We start from the raw sequence: 21,454 nt of genomic DNA, 5'->3' as shown, positions 1-21,454 counted from the left end.
CTAGGAGCGAATCATCCATGTCAAGATTCCTTCTAGAATCATCTAGAATTAACCCAAAGTGAGTTTTTAAGAATAAACTTGCGCCTTTTTGACTTTCACAGGGGTCCGCACCCACTCCTTTAGAGACAGAGCGGGCAGGTCCGCAGGTAACATGAACAAGGGGTGCGGGACCGCAGGTAACAGTGAGAGAAAGTGCGAAACCAGAGCTTTATTGATTTTTAAGGTCTTTCTCTCATTTTCAAAGCTTGACATGAAGAGCTGAGGTTTGAGACTTTCTTAGGAGGACAGTATGAATGATGATAGACCCATACTGACTGCAAATAGTCAGGGTGACAATATTTTGTGTAACAATAAGCTTGGGGAGTTTTTGTGAAATGTGTAGGGGGGACTAAAATTAAGTGCGCAACATGGAGTGTCACACAGTGAGACAAAGAAGTGATCAAAGCCCATTCTTATGAATTAATGTTGTGATGGAACTAGTAAAGCGTGAAGCAGTAGAAGAATGGAGGTCCATGTTAGGGGTACATGCTTGGGCAGTGTTGATGGTGATAGAGGCTACATCGAACTTAGTGTAGCAAAGGAAAAAACACCAAACTTCCATTGAGGTGTTGGGGGAATTGAGCAGATGTGTGAATGTATTGAGTTTGATGTGAAAGAAGAGTGAAGCACTTGACTTGACTTGGCCTGAGAGTGCAACAGAAGTAGTGAGCATGTAGTGTGAAGCACGGTGAGGGTAGTGCTGGTGTGAAATTAGTGAAGAGCCCTTGGCAGTGAAGGCAGAGTGTAGAGAAAGTGTTGTTGTGAGCAACAAGATGAGACCTTCTCTAAGAGAACATAGAAACTAGAGTGCGGAAGATGAATATGGAGACAACCATTTAGTGGTATTTTACTTTAAAATTTTATGCCTCTGTTTTCAGTTTGAAAAGAGTAGAAAATAGTATAAAAATGGCAAGGGTAGGTTGTGTTGAGTGATAAAAGGTGTCTTTTTAACCCCTATTTATCCTACATTAATTATCAATCCAGGTATGATTTTTTATCTCAAGAGTGTACTCAGTCTGAGGTGGTCACTTGATTAAAGAGTAATGTTTTCTATTTTGCAATACAGTGTTAAACATAAGAGTAAACAGATGTTGGAAATAGAATCTACTTGTAATTAAAAGAAACCTTAATGCTCTGAAACTTAAATCATTCATTCAGAAAACTATAGAAATTTATCAATCAAGGATGCAGTAGTGATAACTCTTTCCTCTGTCAACTGATATAAATGAAATCAATCATAAACAGGATCTCCAATCTGAGAACTTAGACAACGATAGTCAATGTTCTTTACAGTTATTGATCTTTCAATCCACACTAGAGAAAATAACTGGAAATGGAAATTCAATTGGAAATGCTTACTAAAACACACTTGTTGCACTATCAATTAAAAGGTGAAAGCAAATCCTTGCAGAAAAGGAACAGTGACTAAGTCTATTGGAAAACTGAACAGTAAAGCTTAATCTAATAGAAATGAATTGAACAACAAAGCTTACTCTAAATGAATTGAACAACAATATGAAATATAACATAACAGTAAAGCTAATTAAGTGGAAACATATAGTGACTGTAAACCAAATTGAATCAACAACCTTATCCTAGCAGAATGAACATTAACCACAGGTACAAAGGAACAACAATCACTATTATAATTGAATGGTAGTTAAATGAACAACAATTGTAGTTGTAAGTGAATAGCAGAATCTGAATTAGACAGTGCGATATTATTTCAGAATGAACAGCATGACATTTTAAGTTATGAATAATAGTCTTGCTATCTAATTATGATTTCGATATCGGAGCAATTCAGTGAAATTTTCAGAAACAAAAGATTACCGAATAAAGCGAGTTAAGGAAATGCAAAGGAAATCAAACCACACACAATCTGTAATTGTAAAATAGTGATACAAGAAGCAAGTGGATCCACTAGGGCCGGGCCCTTAGCCACCAGTGAAGCACCACTGAGTTTACTCCAGGATCAGACAATGGAACAACAACTGAGTTATATATTAATGATCTCTGGCAAAGTTTATAGCTATCACTCTTTAAAGAGAGTCGATGATAAAAGTTGAGATTACAACAGTAATTTCTACAAATTGATAATAATACCCGCCCCCTAGGCTACAAGTGTTGTCCCTTTTTATAATGGCCAGGCGGAGGTATCAAGAGTACATATAAGTCTTGAAGCAACGATCCCTTAGGATCAAAGGATCCTGAGGGATTTGCTATATCTTTGATCTCCAGTTTATCGTTTTGTCTTCTTGTACTGATGCCGCGTTTTCTCTTCCTTTTCCTAGACCATGCGCTCCGATCTTGATCTCCTTGTTTGGATACGACTTCCTATCGAAGGGACAACAATTGCTTCTACTTTGTCTTTTCCTCCCGAATAGTGATTTTCTATTTCCTTCACTTTCTATATAGAAAAAAACAATAATTAGTTATTTTGTATCAATCACAAATCTCCTTAATTATATCATAATTCTTTAACATATTACCATATTAGAATGTAAAGGAGTTATGATTCAGAGGAAAAGATAAAGAAATAAATGGTAAGTACATACCTTTTCCATCGCTCAACAGGTTGGTGCCTGCATTCTAAAGAGGTTGGTGCCTCTTGGAAAGTTGGTTCTTTCTAAAGAAAGGGGGTTGGTGCCTCCTTTGAGTGGGTTCTAAAAAAAGCAACAGATATAATTAAGTGGATGCTTAATTTACATCATATAAAAAGCAACAAATTGGTGGTTTTTTCCCTCTAGGTTTCCCCATGAAAAGACCATGTCAAATGTGTGCTGCTGATGAGATTCTTATTTGAATATGCATGTCTGAAATATTTTTGATTCACTTTTTCATGAATGAATTCTCTCACAAGTGAAATAACATAAGAAGGGACTATAAGCATAGTAAGAAAAAGAAAATTAAGAGTTTCTCAAATTACTGATTCACCGCCCCCTCAAAAATTACTTATTCCAAAAATTGGTATCAGAGACAAGGTTCCTTCAGCAACAATTTAAACACTAGAAGGTAGATCTATAAGGAATTATGTCTAGTCAAGAAAGTTAGGAAGTTTACTCAAGTAGAGTACCAATCTTTGATGGGGCCAATTATGATTTTTGGAAAGTGAGAATGGAAGCATATCTTTTGTCCTCGGGAGTAGTTGTTTGGCATTAGTAATAGTAAACTACAATGTCCCTCATATTCTCCCCACTCATGGAGATGGAAAAAAATTATATCTGAGCAATGGTAAATCCAAGCATGCCATTCTTGTTGGTATTTGTCAATCAGAACTTGTAAAATTTATGCAATGTAAGTCTTTTTATGAAATGTGGGAAAATATTATCCAACGTCATGAAGGAGATAACAAATTCAAGAAAGCGAAACTTCAGACTTTCAAAATGAGGTTTGAAATCTTGGAGATGAATGAGAATGAAAGCATAGTAGAACAATTCCTCAGAGTTGATTAAGTGGTTATTATGATTAGAGGAATTGGTGAAGAAGTCAAGATTAGAGGAATTGGTGAAGAAGTCAAGGAAGAGATGATCGTTCAGAAAATATTGAAATCTCTACCCATGAGATTTAATGCCAAAAGCTCCGCTATTCAGGAAATGGATAATTTAAAGGATATCAAGATGGTTAAGCTGCATGGTACTCTCATAGCTTATGAGATGAGAGTAGGAATAGATAATTCTGAACCAAAGGAAGCAACGTTCAAAGTATCTATAAAGGGAAAGGAGCACAAAGACCATCAAGATTGCTCCAGTTGTGAATCTGATCAGGAGTTGGCTCAAGTAGCTAGAAAACTGAAGCATGGATTAGGAAAATATAAATGGAAGTTTCCCTTTAATGTTTTGATTGTGGTAAAGTTTGACATTTCTCTTCTAATTTCCCTTGTAAAGAGAAGGCTAAAAGGGAAGAGGATCTAAAATTTGGCAACAAGTCACAGATACATTAGAAGAAAAATCCCTATAAGAAGAAGGGGTTCTATTCCAAAGAAGGCAAGTTAGAATTAGAGTTAGAGTGTGAAGACTCATTAGAGAATGAGTCAAGTAAGTACTTTCTTATGGCCATTGAAACAAACTCCAAGAAATAAGGTATTAAGGATTCCAAAGAGGAGGAAGAAGAAGGAGTAGTAGACCTTGAAGGGGAACTTATTAGTCCCCTCGATGAATTAAAAAAGGAAAGGAAGAAGAATAAGAAACCGAAGGAACAATTACAGACTGTATGTATAACTTTGATAATGAGGAGTATACTTATCAAAAATAAAATCTTGAAGAAGCTATCAAGAGCAAGGACAATCTAGTCCTTTTAAAGAAAGAAAATCAAGGGAATTGTGAGAGACTGGAAAATGAGAACAAGCAGTTGAAACAGGAGGTACTCCAGTTAAAAAAGGAGATGAGCTCACATATATGAAAAGATGATATTCTATCTTTAAAAGTAGAGCAGGAGGAGGCCAAATGAAAGGAATAAGTTCTTCAAGATCCGATTCAAGAATGGGAATAGAACTGTTAGAGTCTTGAAGCAAAGGTTGTCTCTCTGATAATCAATCTTGAGAAAACAAAGATCGAGAAGGTTTTGAATGAAAATTTTGATGAAGGGTGAAGGAAACTAGATCAGATCTTGAGTATTCAAGGGCCTTCAGGAATCAAAACCAGTCTGGGATAGTCTAAGACACAAAAATCTTCAGTTAGGAACATAAACTTCAGGTTCGCGGGATTCGAAGAACCACAAAGTCATGGGAAGAAGCATCATGAAAGAACTAATGAAGAAAAAAAGGAGCTGGACAAAGGGGAGATCATTAATGGAGAAAAAACCAATCATTCAGATGACCAAGGTATTTTCCTACTCAATCTCATAATGCTCTTAACAAAAAGCATGCCTATTTGTTTTATGGTCATTGTTATAAGTGTCATATCTTTGGATATAAAGCCATTGATTGTAGAAGAATTAAAGTTGAAAGAAATGAAAATCTCAGAAATAATATACACCCGATTTCTGAGTCTCAATATTCCTCTCTTAGAAATCAAAATGTCTTCTCTCCCTTACTAAGTGAAGTAGAATGCTTCAAATGTAGCAATTTTGGGCACAAAAAAGGTGAGTGCAGATGCAGGTTTTAACACACTTGTCTAAGTCCCAGTATGATAGACAATCAACTATCCGAAAGTATAATGGGGGCTGGAAACAGAAAACTAAAGAAGGCATGCAGTGTGGTCTTTCCTTATCAGCTCATAACGATGGAAAAAATGGTATGTGGATAGTGGATGTTCAAAACATATGACTAGAGACAAAACAAAATTTCTGACACTTAAGGAAAAATACAGAGGAAGCAATATCACCTTTGGAAACAATGCCCCAACAAGAATCAAGTGTAAAGGTGTGGCGAGTCTTGAAAAAAGAACATAAGCACATAATGTGCTATATGTAGAAGGTCTCAAGCAGAATCTACTCATCATTAGCCAAATGTGTGATAATGGCTATGATGTGACCTTTCAATCTAAAGACTGTGAGATCCAGAACATAAAGAATGGAAAATTGGTGGGAAAAGCAATCAGAACCCACAATAATGTATGTATTTGATGATTCCGGTGTTAACTTCTACTTAAGAAAAACAAGTGAGGCATGGTTGTTTCACAAAAGGCTTGGGCATATGAATTTTAACAGTTTAATAAAAGTCAGCACGCTGGGAGAAGTGAAAGGATTACCAAGACTGTCGAAGCCCGATAACACAATCTGTAAGTCATGTCAGTTTTGAAGGTATACTAGAACTCATTTCAAATCGAAAGAGTTCACCTCATACATACCTCTGGAACTCATTCACACAGATATTTGTGGCCCAACTAGAGAAAATAACTCAAAAGGAGAAAGGTATTTCATTCTTATTGATTATTTCACCAGGGTTACTTGGATTGTTCTCTTGAAAGAAAAATTGGAGGAATCTTCTCATTTCAAGAAGCTTAAAGCTCAGGTAGAAAATGAGAAATATTTGAAAATAAAAAGCTTAAGATCAGACAGAGAGGGAGAGTTCACATCAAGAGAGTTTGAGGATTTATATGAATAGCATTACATTAGAAGGCAATACTCAGTGGCTAGAACTCCTCAACAAAATGGAGTATTAGAGAGGAAAAATAGAACAATCCAGGAAATGGCCAGAGCAATGTTGGATGAAGTGGGAATGTCTCACAATTTCTGGGGAGAAGAAGCCTAGGGAGAAATATATATGTCTAATAGAGCTCAACTAAGGCCTAATAGTGATAAAAATCACTATGAATTATGGAAGGGAATACATGCATCAGTTAAATATCTCAAGGTGTTTGGGAGCATCTCCTAATATTAAAAAGGAATGAAATGAACCTTGGGAAGTTTGACTCACACGCTAACGAAGGAATATTGATTGTATATTGTATTCCAAGCAAAGGATATCAGTGTCACAACAAGCGAATAAGGGAGATTGAGGATTGCATCAATGTAATATTAGATGTAGTGGGACGACAACCTAAATCCTCTAGAAACAAAATGAATTCAGATGATGAAGAAAGCTCAGATTTGAGGTATGCCAATCTGAATGAAACAAATTCAAACAGTGAAGGTGAAGAAGAAGGCATGCCTGCAAGGCCAAAGACAACCTCCAAGTATGTATAGAAGGAACATCCTGAGAGTCTTATTCTTGGAAATCAAAGAATGGTTGTCTAGACTAGAAGGAAACCCGTGGGCAATACAAGTCATGCAAATTTGGCTCTACTATCACAAATAGAACCCAATAACCTATGATAAGCAAGTGAAGATAAGTTCTAGGTGAAAGCCATGAATGAATAATCGAACCAAACTGAAAAAAATGACACATTGTAGCTTGTTCCAAAGCCGAGAGAGAAAAATGTTATTGGAACCAGGTGGGGTTTCAAGAAAAAAATGAATGAACAAGGTCAAGTGATATGGAACAAATCTTGATTGGTTTGCAAAGGGGATGCCCAAATAGAAGGGGTAGATTTCAAAGAAAACTTTGCACCAATAGCTTGACTAGAAGCTATAAGAATATTTCTTTCTCTTGCCATCCATAAGAATATGAAGGTATATCAGATGGATTTGAAGTTTGTGTTTCTCAATGGATATTTAGAAGAGGAGGTTTACATTGAGAAGCTTGAAGGATTTATGCTCCCCTCTGATGAAGGGCTCATATGAAAACTAAAGAAGGCCCTTTATGATTTGAAACAGGACCCCAAAGCTTGGTATGAAAATCTGTATAAGTATCTTCATCAACATGAGTTTAATAAAGGCTCAATTGACAACAATATTTATGTAAAATCTAAAGGTGATCATCTACTGATAGTAGTTGTGTATGTGAATGACATGATATTTGGCTGTGATGTGGAACAATTGGCGCATTGATTTGCAAATTATATGTAAACAAAGTTTGAAATTGCCATGATTGGAGAACTATCCTTCTTTTTGGGTTTGCATATTACTCAGTCTCCATATGGAGTGTTTATATCCCAAACCAAATATCTAAAGGAAACTCTGAAGAAATTTGGAATGGAAGTTTGAAAACCTGTCAGCACACCTATGACTATAGGCTGCAAATTGTGCAAAGAAGATGGAACACCAATAGTAAATTAGACTGAATACAGGTCAATGATAGGAAGCTTATTGTATCTGATAGCTTCGAGGCCAGACATCATGCAAACGATATGGATTGTGGCCATATTTTCAGATTTTCTACGAGAAATCCATGTTATTGTTATCAAGAGGATCTTTAGATATCTTCAAGGTACAACATAGTATGGACTGTGGTATGCTAAGAGTGAAAATTTCAATTTGAAGGCTTACACAGATGAAAACTAGGCTGGAAGCCTTGATGACAGGACGAATACTTCTAGTGCAACCTTCTTTCTAGGTGAATACTTGGTGTCATGGGTCAGTAATAAATATGGCTCTATCTCTCTATCGACTACTGAAGCAGAGCATATTGATGTTGCTACCTTCTCTACGTAGATTCTATGGATGAAGAAAACCTTGAAGGATATACAAGTAGATCTGTCTAACCCCATTCTAATAATTTTTGACAACACAAGTGTAGTCAATATCTCAAAAAATCCCTTCATGCATTCAAAGACCAAGCATATTCTTATCAAGTATCATTTCTTGAGGGAACAAGTTGTAGCCAAAATTGTCAAACTTGTTTATGTACCCACTAAAGAGAAACTTGTAGATCTCTTTACCAAGCCATTTGCAAGGGAACCATTTGAGTATCTCAAGCAACACATAGGAGTTATGACTCCTCCCTCTAAATAACTTCATTTTGATAGGTGGTGGTAGCTACTCAGCAGGTGGAATTCATGGGAGAGTAGACTGCAATGGTTCAGGGGGAGTGCTTGTGAAGTATTCTTTGCCACTAATGTCAAAGGGGGAGAAGATTGGCATCAGAGCAGACTGTGCCAAGCGTGAGGGGGAGCTTATGGTGTTGCCATCAATGCCAAAGGGGGAGATTGTTGGAAATTTGATGGCTGGTTGTGTATAGGTGGTTGTCTAAGTATTGGCATTGATGTCAAACAAGGGTCAGCAGTATGATTGGGTGTTTGGACTATAGGTAGAGAAGTTTTGTAGTCACTTTACTTGTAGCAGAAGGAATCAGACCCTATATCAAATCCTCCCCATTGGAAAGTGCTTTGAATAATATTTCCATCGATATTAGGAAGTCCAAAAATGGACTCCTGGTTCGAAACTTATAACCTGCTGAAGTTCAGGATGTTGAGACCTTGAGAAGGCAAGAATATTGGTGAATGGAGGTTAGGTAGACTACCATATTGGCAATCAAAATTGGAGGTCAGTGATCAAGCCATATTGATGATTGCAATCGGAGGTCGGTACTTGAGGAGATCAGTGTATCAGTGATCGTAATTGGCAATCAGAGGTTGGGCGAACTTCGATATCATCGATCAAAGGTGATCGGCACATGGTTGTAGGCTAATTGGCAATCACAGATTGGATCTTCCCAAGGGTGGACCATTTAAATGTTGCGATTCGAATAAAACATCGATTGTGACGAAATTTGTTGGGAAGGCCAAAATAAAATTAACAAATGAATTCGCTGAAAGAAAGGTTAATGGGGTCCCTTTTCTCTCTCCTCTGGCGGACATGTGGCAACTTCAGGTGAGATCTGATGAAGACATGTGGCAAGAAGATCCAACCATATTCGGTGATGTAATGGGCCATATCTGAGTGACATGTGTCACCACTTAGAAAGTGCCATGTGGTAGTGTGACATCATATTAGAGGCTGATGATTGGAGGCTTGTGGTTGTTGGCACTTGGTTAGAAATGAAAAAGGTTGATGTTTTCGTACGTGTGTTTATGGAAAAGTTTCGATAAATAACTGCGACTGAAAAAATTCTATAAAGCACAATACAAATGAGAAAAGGCCCCGACACAATGTTAAAGGGCTTAACGCATCAAGACTAAGCCTCAGATTATGGCCCTTGGTCCTATGATGGAATTATAGCACGGGGCTAATACAAAAGGGGATAGGCATAATCATAGGTCGGCAATTGACAGTTTCATAGTGTTGCACCAATGCACAACACCATGATGGAAGAAAGTTGATATAATGGTACGATGAGCCATTAAAGGTGTATGGATCAAAAATTGTAGTTTTGAATGCAGAGCAGTAATGTTGGTGTCCGAAGACCTCTCGTGTACCCTTCGTAGATGTAAATGAATAACAATGATGCCATGCCGAGGTACAACTAATCTATGTGAGCCATGAATAAGCATGGGGAGTTTTTGTTAAATGTACAAGGGGATTAAAATTAAATTCACAAAATGGAGAGTCACATAATGAGACAAAGAAGTGATAAAAGCCCATGCTTATGAATATATGCTGCGATAGAACTAGTAAAGCATGAAGTAGTAGAAGAATGGAGGGCCATGCTAGGGGTACATTCTTGGGCAGTGTTGATGGCAACAGAGGCTACATCGAGCTCAGTGTAGTAGAGGAACAAAATTCTGAACTTCCATTGAGATGTTGGGGGAGTTGAGCAGATGTGTGAATGTATTGAGTTTGTTGTGAAAGTAGAGTGAAGCACTGTTATGAAACCAGCTCACAAAAAGATAGAAAAGAGAGATCCACGCCTTAGAATTCAGCCTCTTCGAGGGGGCAACCTCCTTTACATTACATAAATGAACAATTCTTGGATGATACAAATGACAAAACCTCCTTTCTATATATAGGAGTCTAAGGAGTCACAATATAATCCAGCCGACCTAACAATAATAATATAAAGCCACAAAAATAACAATAGAGGGATTCTATGGGGCACAGAAATAACAATATGGGGGTAATAGGGGCACAACAATATAAATAAGGGGTATAACTACAATAGTAATGGGGTAATCACTAGTATTATAGGGACCCAACATGCCCCTCTCCTTCAAAAAAGTGTTGTCCTCAACGCTTGAGCAGTTCTGGATACTTCTGCATAAAATTCTCATCCTCCCATGTGGAATCTTCAGCGGATAAGTTCTTCCACTTGATAAGATACTCTGAAATTGATCGATTTCGTAGCTGTCGAGTTCTTGTTTCTGTGACTGCTTCCGGTTCCAATATAATTTTTCCTTCCTCGTCAAGTTCTGGCAATATTGTTTGAACTGGGAGCTTGTCGCCTATAACCTTCTTTAAACATGAAACATGGAAAACTGGGTGCAATCGAGAAGCTGCAGGAAGCTCCAATTTGTATGCCATAGTACCAATCTTTTCCAACACCTTGTACGGACCATAATACTTTGGTGATAATTTATTATCCTTCTTAGCTTGCTTTAGGGACATTTGCTTATATGGTTGTAGCCGTAGGAATACCCAATCACCTACATCAAAACTTCTTTCACTGCGATGTTGATCTGCCTGTTGTTTCATTCTATTTTGTGCCAACACGAGGTTATCCTTTAAGAGTTGGAGGACTTGTTGTTGATGTTCGATGTGATGTTCCACTGCCTGAACCTTAGAATTTTCTCTTAAATATGATGTGATTGATGGTGGTTGATACCCATAAAGTGCCATAAATGGGGTCATTTTTGTTGCTGTATGGAAGGAAGTGTTATACCACCATTCAGCCAGAGGCAACCATTTGACCCATTGTGTCTGTTTATCAGATACAAAGCAACGAAGATATCCTTCCAAACATTTGTTTACTATCTCAGTTTGCCCATCAGATTGAGGATGATAAGATGAGCTATGAGCTAACTGAGTACCAAGACAAGAAAATAATTCTGTCCAAAAATTTCCAGTGAAAATGGGATCTCTGTCACTTACAATAATCTTTGGGTTTCCATGTAGCTTTTGAACTGTTTCCATAAATGCAGTAGAAACTGTACTGGCTTTAAATGGATGTGATAATGCACAAAAGTGTGCATACTTGGTAAGTCTGTCAACTACCACCATGATGACACTCTTTCCCTCAGACTTGGGTAAACCTGTGATAAAATCCATTGAAACCTCCTCCCAACGTTGGCTTGGAATGGATAAAGGTTGTAATAGACCCGGTGTCTTAATTGTTTCAACTTTATTTTGTTGGCAAACCAAACATTCCGCCACAAACTTTTGAATATCTGATTTAAGGCCATCCCAAAAAAATTCCTTCTTAACCCTGTGGTAAGTTTTTAAAAATCCTGAGTGCCCTCCTAAGGGAGAAGTGTGCAATTCCATAAGAATCTTTTGTTTTAGCTGGGAATTCTTACAGAGGTATAAGCGATCTTTGTACCATAACGAATCATTTTTCCAGCTAAATGTATCAGAAGTACTGGAATCTTGTTGTAGCTTTCGAATAAGTGCCCACACTTCTTCGTCATTCTTCCATTCCTCCTTTGCTTCGTTTATCCAATCTGGTTGGATAATAGAAATGGCACACAACAATGCTTCCACATCCTCATCCTTTCTTGAGAGTGCATCTGCCACCACATTTTGCTTCCCTTTTTTGTAGATGATTTCAAAGTCATAACCCAACATCTTTGTGACCCACTTTTGTTGCTCTTCAGAGGATAATCTTTGTTCTAAAAAGTATTTAAGGCTATCATGATCCGTTTTTACCTTGAAGTGTCTTCCCATTAGGTAGGGTCGCCATTTCTTAAGTGCATGGAGTATTGCCAACATTTCCTTCTCATAAATAGCTTTGCTTAAAAACTTTCCCTTGATTGGACGACTTTCAAAAGCAATGGGTCTTTCATCTTGCATTAGAACAGCACCAATTCCATTTCCTGAAGCATCACATTCCACAATAAAGGTTTTTGTGAAGTCCGGTGTAGCTAAGACCGGTGCTTGGCACATTGCCTCTTTAAGATGTTCAAAGGCCTTTGTTGCTTCCGGAGTCCATGAAAATGAATCTTTCTTCAATAATGTTGTTAGAGGTGCTGCTATTCTCCCATAATTCTTAACAAACTTGCGATAATACCCTGTCAACCCAAGAAATCCTCGCAGATGCTTTATGGATGTGGGGATTTTCCATTCCTTAATGGCTTTAATTTTGCTAGGGTCTACCTTAACTCCTTCATGAGATACAATATGACCCAAATATTCCACCTCCTGGACTCCAAAGAAACATTTGGATCTTTTTGCATATAATTGTTTCTCCTCCAATAGTTGTAGCACCTTGTCAACATGTTCAACATGATCCTTCCAAGACTTGCTGTAGATTAGTATATCATCAAAAAATACTAACACAAATTTTCTAAGGAATGGTTTGAAAATTGAATTCATCAAACCTTGAAATGTTGAAGGTGCATTGGTAAGGCCAAAAGGCATGACCAAAAATTCATAATGACCCTCATGAGTTCTAAATGCCGTTTTTGGAATGTCTTCAATCTTCATTCTGATTTGATGATATCCCGAACGAAGATCCAACTTGGTGAAGTAAATTGATCCATGCAATTCATCCAGTAATTCATCAATGACAGGAATGGGGAACTTATCTTTAATAGTGAGCTTGTTGAGCTCCCTATAATCTGGACACATGCGCCATGATCCATCCTTCTTGTGCACCAATACTACTGGAGCTGAGAAAGAACTTTGACTCGGTTGAATTATACCAGCCTCTAGCATTTCTGCAACCATACGTTCAATTTCACTTTTTTGGACATATGGATATCTGTACGGCCTGATGTTTGGAGGAACACTTCCTGGAATCAGATGAATAGCATGATCATGATCACGCATAGGTGGGAGACCTTTGGGAGTCTCAAATACCTTGGAATGATTGTCCAGGACTTTTTGGAGATCTGGAGAAATAGATGATTCCAATGTGGAAACATCTAGCGAACATAATTGTGCAATTACACCTCTTTGCTCCTTTTTTAGAAGCTTTGTCATGCCATTAGAGCTGATTATCTTTCCTGGTTTCCCTGCAATACCCCTTAATTCAACTTCCTTTCCTTCCACATAAAATTTCATGAAAAGTTCTTGAAAATTAAAAGCTATTGTACCCAAGGATTGTAGCCATTGGACTCCTAGTACAACATCAGCACCTCCCATTGGAATGGAAAGCATTGGGCTAGTCAATACATATTCTCCCATGGATAGCTTGATATTATGGCACTTTCCAGAACAATTTATTGTTCCTCCATTTGCAATCATCACTTGACACTCTGGTGCTGGATATAGGAAGCAATTCAATTCTTTTGCTACCCTACAATGAATAAAATTGTGGGTGCTTCCTGAATCAATCAACACTATTACCTTTTTCTTCTTGATTTGTCCTTCTATCTTGATGGTTTGAGGAGTGGTAATTCCCGCCAATGCATTACAAGATATGGTCGGATTTATTTGTTCTTCATCTAGGCTTTGTTCCTGGAATATATCCTCTTCTTTTGACCTTTCTTGCTCCTTTTCTTCTTCCTCTTCACAATCTATGTAGAATAATTTCTTCTCAGCACACTTATGACCCTTTGTGTATTTGCTATCACAATTGTAACAAAGCCCTTTTGCTCTTTTTTCTTCCAATTGTTGTGGTGTCAACCTTGTAGGTTGTGGAAGACTATGGGCAACAACACTTCCGTCTTTATAGTTGTGAATGGTATGCTTTCTAGTTGCCATAATTTTGCTTTCCATTTTTCTTGCTAACCTGAATGCCTTCTCTAATGAATCAGGTTCCCAAAGGCGCACATCATGTTGGATATTATCCTTTAAAGACCCTATGAAAACATCAATCCTATGCTCCTCTGGAATATCTTTTACCCTTATGTTCAATTTTTGGAACTCCTCAATGTGCTCCATTATTGAACCCTTTTGTTTGAGACTTATCAATTGGCTAAAAAAAGTGTTGCTTTTTGTATCCTCATAATGTGCTATCAATTCTTCTGTAAAAATTGCCCAAGTGATAAATTGTTTACGAGAACAAAGCCATTGATACCATACAAACTGATTTGGTTCCAAATATAAAGTTGCCATACGTACCTTTTGTGTGTTTTGCACATTATTGAGATCGAAGAATTGCTCCATCTGTAATATCCATGTGGCGGGATCCTTGCCATCAAACTTCCTCATATCGATTTTTGGAACATGGTGAGTCTTTGATCCAACATTAGAGTCTATGGAATCATGATTAACATTTCTTTTGTTCTCATCATGAGTTTCCTTTACTACCTTTTCACCATTAGTGACCCTTTCTTGTAGCAACTTCTTCAATTCTTCCATCGAATCCTCCATCTTAGCTTCCATGCCCTTTATCTTAGATTCCACGCCATTTATCTTAGATTCCACGCCACTTATCTTAGCTTCTGTTAGCTTTTGTGAGCGTGACATTTGTTGCACTTGTTCTTGTAATTTTGATATATCATGTAGCATTTCTTCCTCTTCTTCATGAGTCATGCTAGAGCTTTTAGGTTCCTTACTAGGTGTTTGCATTTTCTTTCCTCGGGGCATCAGTTACCGATAATAATGCTTTAGTATGCAAAAATTAAAAAAAACTACACACCTTTTTCTTACTTTGTAGAAGCCTGATATTGAATCTGATGTATCTCTGTAATTTCGAATCATCCAGTTTTGAAATTGTGACCTATAGTAGCCTTCTATGTCCTATTTCCAATGCCACTAGTCTGATCCAAATTGGATTCTCCAAGAAAGAGTTATGCACAATCTCCCGCAGTGACCTGATTATAGACTAGTTCAGTAGAGCGAACTTGTATAAAGTGCCACGTGTCACTGTTTCAACCTTTGACTCTAAAAAATATATAAAAGAAAACTACAGTCCATCCTCTTTCTGTACCTTCTTACGAAATTTTAATCCGATGCTCAGAAGAAAGTTATGACGCTTTTCCCCAGGTCACCTGTTTTGAGTGTAATTCAGGAGTCTGCAAAAAGACCAACTTCCTCAGATCATATCTCCGAAAATATCACGCACAAAGCTCTGAAATTCAGACCCATGGTTCAGCGCGATTTCTTCTCAAATGGGTTTTGTTTGCAACTTCTGAAACGTCACAGAAAAAAAGTTATAGCGAAAATGCCACGATGACCTGTTTGGAGCAGCGAAACCCTAGAATCCAAAGCTCTGATACCAAATGTTATGAAACCAGCTCACAAAAAGATAGAAAAGAGAGATCCACGCCTTAGAATTCAGCCTCTTCGAGGGGGCAACCTCCTTTACATTACATAAATGAACAATTCTTGGATGATACAAATGACAAAACCTCCTTTCTATATATAGGAGTCTAAGGAGTCACAATATAATCCAGCCGACCTAACAATAATAATATAAAGCCACAAAAATAACAATAGAGGGATTCTATGGGGCACAGAAATAACAATATGGGGGTAATAGGGGCACAACAATATAAATAAGGGGTATAACTACAATAGTAATGGGGTAATTACTAGTATTATAGGGACCCAACAAGCACTTGCGTTGACTTGGCCTGAGTGTGCAGCAGAAGCAGCGAGCGTGCAACATGAAGCATGATGAGGGTAGTACTTACACATAATTAGTGAAGAGCCCTTGGCAGTGAAGGAAGAGTGCAGAGGAAGTGTTGTTGTGAGAAGGAAGAGGATACCTACTATAAGTGAACAGAGAAACCAAAGTATAGAAGTTGAATCTACAAATAGCCATTTAGTGGTATTTTACTTGTAAAATTGTATGCCCATGTTATTAGTTTGAAAATTGTATGAAATAGAAGAATAGTGGCAAGGGCAGGTTGATGCCTCTTGGAAAGTTGGTGCTTGCTAAACAAAGGGGGTATGTGCCTCCTGTGAGTGGGTTCTCACAAACATACATATGTAATTAAGTGGGTTCTTAATGTTGGATTATGGCAACCCACTTATAGTAGAACAACTCACTTGTATATGGTAACTAGATGAAATTAAGAAGAGATATCAGATGTGACAGAATTCATGACAGTAGTGTTTACAGATGTGATGAAATACAGAGCAACTTCAAGGAATCAGTTCAGAAGGAAACTCACTCAGATGAAAGATCACAGTATACCAGGTTAACAACACAGAGTTACAGATCAGACTTCTCAGAATGAAGAAAGAGAGGTATACGTAGGTTCACCATTGGCCAAGCCGCATATACACGCTGGTTCATTGTATACAAGTCGCGCATACGTACACATGCACTTTCTCAAAAGGGAAAGCGCGTATACCTTGGAAAACTAAGTTTTTGGGCTGAAGTATTTGGTCCATGGTATTTTGATCCCTGGTATTGGTCCATGGTATTTGGTCTGAGGTATTGACCCTAGGTATTTGATCCAAGGTATTGGTCCTAAGTGGTTTTAGTCCATGATATTGAGAAATTCCTAAAACTATAAAAGGAGGAGAAGATCATTAGGCCAAGACACACAAGCATTGAATATCTGATGAAGTGTGAGATCTAGTATGCAGGTTATTAGGTTATGGTGCATTGCTGGATCTAAACCAAGGAGGAACTTTAGTGTTTGATGAAAGATAAGATGTAATGATGTATCGGGATCTCAAGGCTTGAAGTGAATTATCTTTATGTGATTTGATCATGTATCTGAATAACTGGCACATGTTGTAGTCTGTAAATATGATGATCTGGGTATGACTGAAGTCTAGAATAGTTGTAATGTTTAAATCATCATTTATAGGTCTGTACGCAGGTTCAGTTTAGAAAAGGAGAGTATACACACTGGTTCTTCATATCAAAGCAACGTATACATCATAAATTTGATTTGCAGATCTGTACAATGGTTCACTTTGAGGAAAGCGCATATGCACGCAACGTATACCTTATAAAATATGTTTTAGTTTCTTCTGTTTGTTGTTGCAGTGTTTTGGGTTCTGGCTTACTATATTCTAGTGACAGTATTCTGAATGATCAGATTGATGGGTTGTCAAAGTGAATGATTGATTCGGTTGTGGTTGGTTCAAAAGGTGATTGATTGATGCAAATATATTTGAATATGATGTTTTTGATGGATCCAGTCTGAAAATTTATGAAATGTGGTCCCTGGAAGAAAAAGGAGAAGGTCGTAGCCTTCTGTAGGTCAGTGCCTACATACTAGTAAACACATCGGCTAGTACAAGAGCTAGGGGGTTGTAGCTCGCTTCTAGTAGAAGCTGGAGAATGAGAGAAGGTTGTAGCCTTCTGTAGGTAGAAGCCTGCATACTAGTATAAGACTGGACCAGTACAAAAATTGTAAACATAATTTTCTTATTAAAAGAAGACAAAGACGATTACAACAGGTAGTTTCACCCACATTGGGTTTCCACCTTATATCTTGGTGTTCATGTGTGTTGCTTATGTGTGATGCTTTAATCTGTTTTTACAGCACTGTCTAATGAATTCCTGATATACTGATTAAAGTTCAATGCATGATAATTTGGGTAAATCAAAAGATCTCTGCATATACGCTGGTTGCATTAAGTACAGTCGCATATACACACTAGTTCACTAAGGTGAAGTAGCATATACAAATCAGTTTTGAAAATTAAACTATTGATATGATAATACTGATTCACCCCCCCTCTCAGTATTATTTCCAACAATTGGTATCAGAGCAGGTCCTTCAGAAGAAGATTGATCGTTTGAAGGAAGATCTACCATCATGAGTAATCAAGAAAGCGGGAGATCCATCAGACTGCCAATATTTTACAGGAGAAACTTTGTTTATTAGAAGGTAAGAACCACAGCCTATATTCAATTACTTGGAACAGATGTCTGGGAAATCGTGGAAGGAGGATATACATTTCCATCAACAATTCCTACAAATATGGCAGGTAAAAAACAATATGAAACCAATGCGAAGGTTGTAAATACATTATTGGGAAGTCTGTCACAATCAGAGTTTGTAAAAGTTATGCAACTCAAATCCGCCAAAGAAATATGGGACAAAATCATTCTAAGCTACGAAGGAGACTCTCAGGTAAAACGTGTTAAACTGCAAACTCTCATAATTCAATATGAAACTTTCAAGATGCACAATGATGAAAGTATAGCTAGTTACTTCTTATGTATAGATGAGATTGTTAATTGCATGAAGAATCTGGGTGAAGAGATAAAGGAAGTTACTTTAGTTGAAAAAGTTTTAAGATCCTTTTCTGCTAAGTTTGAATCAAAAGTATCTACCAAAGAAGAAAAGTAGGATCTACAAACTATTACTATGACATAGCTACACAGAATCTTAACTGCCTTTGAGATGAGAAATGGAGGTCCATCAGATATGAGAGAATCCACATTTAAAGCTTTAGAAAAAGAAAAAGAAGAACTCAATGAATCAAGACATATTTCAGAAGGAGAAGAAGAAGAAAACTTTGTCAAAAACCTTCAACGGGGTTTCAGAAGATTCAGAGGTAAACTACCTTTCAAATGTTTTTCCTATGGTAGAGTCGGTCATTATGCTGCCAAATGTCCTAATAAAGATTAATATGATAAAGGGAAGGAATCTGTAAAATCAAATAGAAAACAAAGTGTATGTAGAAAGAGCTACTATACTCATGAAGATAGTGATGGTTTATCAAATAGTGATGAAGATGAAAATAGCAATGACTATAGACTTCTGATGGCTTATGAAGATGATGACTTTTTGGATGCTTTAGATGAAGACGACCTTTATGAAGAAATCTCTAAACTCAAAATCTATTTAGAAGAAAAGAATATGATTATAGATACCTTGACATACCGACTTACTGAAAGAGAAAAACACAATGAAAAACTAGAATGTGAAATTATGGGTCTAAGAAAGGATCTTGAGAAAACAAAAGCTCTCAATCTTAGATTTGCTAAAGGATTAGACACCTTATATGAAAGTATCAAAGTTCAATGCTCTCCTCTGATAAAGACAGGTCTTGGATATACTGAAGAAGCATCTCAAGCACATAAGTCGTCACCCTCCACTAAAAGCTATCTTGATGCAGCAAAGAGCAGTGAACAGGTTGACAATCGTCAACAAAGGCATAAAGTAGACCACCAGGTAAAGCAAGATCAATTTACTTCAAGGATGAACAAAAGCCACAACCAAACTCAAGTAAATCGTACTCAATTTGCTTCAAAGATGAATATTAATAGAAACTAAAATCACCAGGTCAGTAGATTTGATAATCGCAAGAACTTCTTTAATGGTCAATGTTTCTCATGTCATAATTTTGGACAAAACCATCATGACTAGAGAAGCACGAAATCAAAGGAATGTGACAGAGATCAAGAAAAGTTCCTATAATAACTTTTCTCTGCTTGAAAATGAAATTGAATGCTCAATCTGTAACAACTTTGGACATGAAGAATCTGAATGCAGGAGCAAATTTCGGCAAATATCTCAAAAGGAGCAAACTCCATTAAATCCCAAAATATGGAGAAAGAAAGAACCACAAACAAAAAGATGTGGTATAGCCTTGTATGCAGAAGGACAAGAAAACTAGTGGTACATCGACAGTGGATGCTTGAAACACATGATAGGTGACAAAGAAAAACTACACTCATATAATGCCTTAGAAAAGGAAAAGAGTGTCTCATTTGGAAACAACACTCCTATTGTCATAAAAGGTAAAGGCTCTGTTTTCTTGAAAGAAAAAGTTAAAGCTGGAAATGTTATGTATGTTGATGGCTTAAAACATAACTTGTTGAGTGTGAGTCAAATGTGTGATCAAGGAAATGAAGTAGTGTTTCGCTCAAATGGATGTGTTGTTCGTGAGCTTGATATAGGAGAAAGTGTGATTAAAGGTACAAGAACTCCAAACAACCTATACATACTCAAGGGAGGACAACAACGGTGCTATCTAAGCAAAAATGATGAAAACTGGCTATGGCACAGAAGATTGGGACATCTAAGCTTTTCTCAAATAAGAAAAGCATGCAGGTTCCAAGCTGTTCAAGATCTTGCAGATATCAACATTCCTGAAAATACTATATGAAAGTCATGTTAATTTGGTAAGCAAACCAGATCTCAATTCATCAGAAAGGAAGGATCAGCTAGTAAGCCTCTTAAACTTGTTCATACTAATTTATGTGGACCATCAAGGAAAAAGTAACCTCGAGGAGAAGAATATTTTATATTGTTCAATGATGATTTTTCCAGAATGTGTTGGATAGGTCTTCTAAAGCATAAAGATGAAGCATTTGAAAAGTTAAAATCTTTCAAAGCCTTGGTTGAAAATGAATCAGATCGCAAAATCAAATGCCTCAGATCTAATCGAGGAGGGGAATTTACCTCAGTTGAATTCTTTGACTTCTGTGAACAACACGGAATAAAAAGATAGTTCTCCACTGCAAGGACTCCTCAGCAAAATGGAGTGGTAGAAAGGATGAACAGAACTGTTCAAAAAATGGCTCGTGCTATGCTAGATGAATCTGGAACTCCTGCAACCTTCTGGGGTGAAGCTACATTCGCCGCTGTCACTATTCTCAACCAAGCAAATGTTCGGGTAAACAACACTCAAACTCCACATGAACTTTGGTATGGTAAAACTCCTACTGTAAAGTACTTCAAAGTTTTTGGAAGCAAATATTATATCAAAAATACTGAAGAAAAACTTGGTAAGTTTGAACCTAGAGCAGATGAAGGTATTCTTCTTGGCTACTCTTCCCGAAGTAAAGGATATAAATGTTATAATAAAAGACTTGGAAAAATTATTGAAAGTATTGATGTTCTAGTTGATGAAGCATGAAAAAATCCAAAATAGATAAAAACCGAAGATCATGACAATGATGAAAATGAGGATCATTTTCCCACATAAAATCACACTAATTCTAAAGAAGAAACCAATGAAGCACCAGAAGAAGAGATAACGATAGAAGAAAAGACTCCATCCATGTATGTTCAAAAAAATCATCCAGAAACTCAATTTTTGGGGGAAAAAGGGGTAGGTGTGTAGACAAGAAGCACTATTGCCAAAACCTGAAGCTATCTAGCATTACTATCTTCCATTGAACCTCAAAATGTAAATGAAGCATGCAGAGATGAATGTTGGGTCAAGGTCTTGAATGAAGAACTTGAGCAAA

Source organism: Pinus tabuliformis, chromosome 2_2 (genome assembly GCF_031772625.1).
Source record: "Pinus tabuliformis cultivar Carrire ecotype Pingquan chromosome 2_2, CPIR1, whole genome shotgun sequence".
In the NCBI taxonomy this organism is placed as follows: Eukaryota; Viridiplantae; Streptophyta; class Pinopsida; order Pinales; family Pinaceae; genus Pinus; species Pinus tabuliformis.
The sequence above is the reverse complement of the archived record's forward strand: the minus strand, read 5'-3'. Positions refer to the sequence as shown.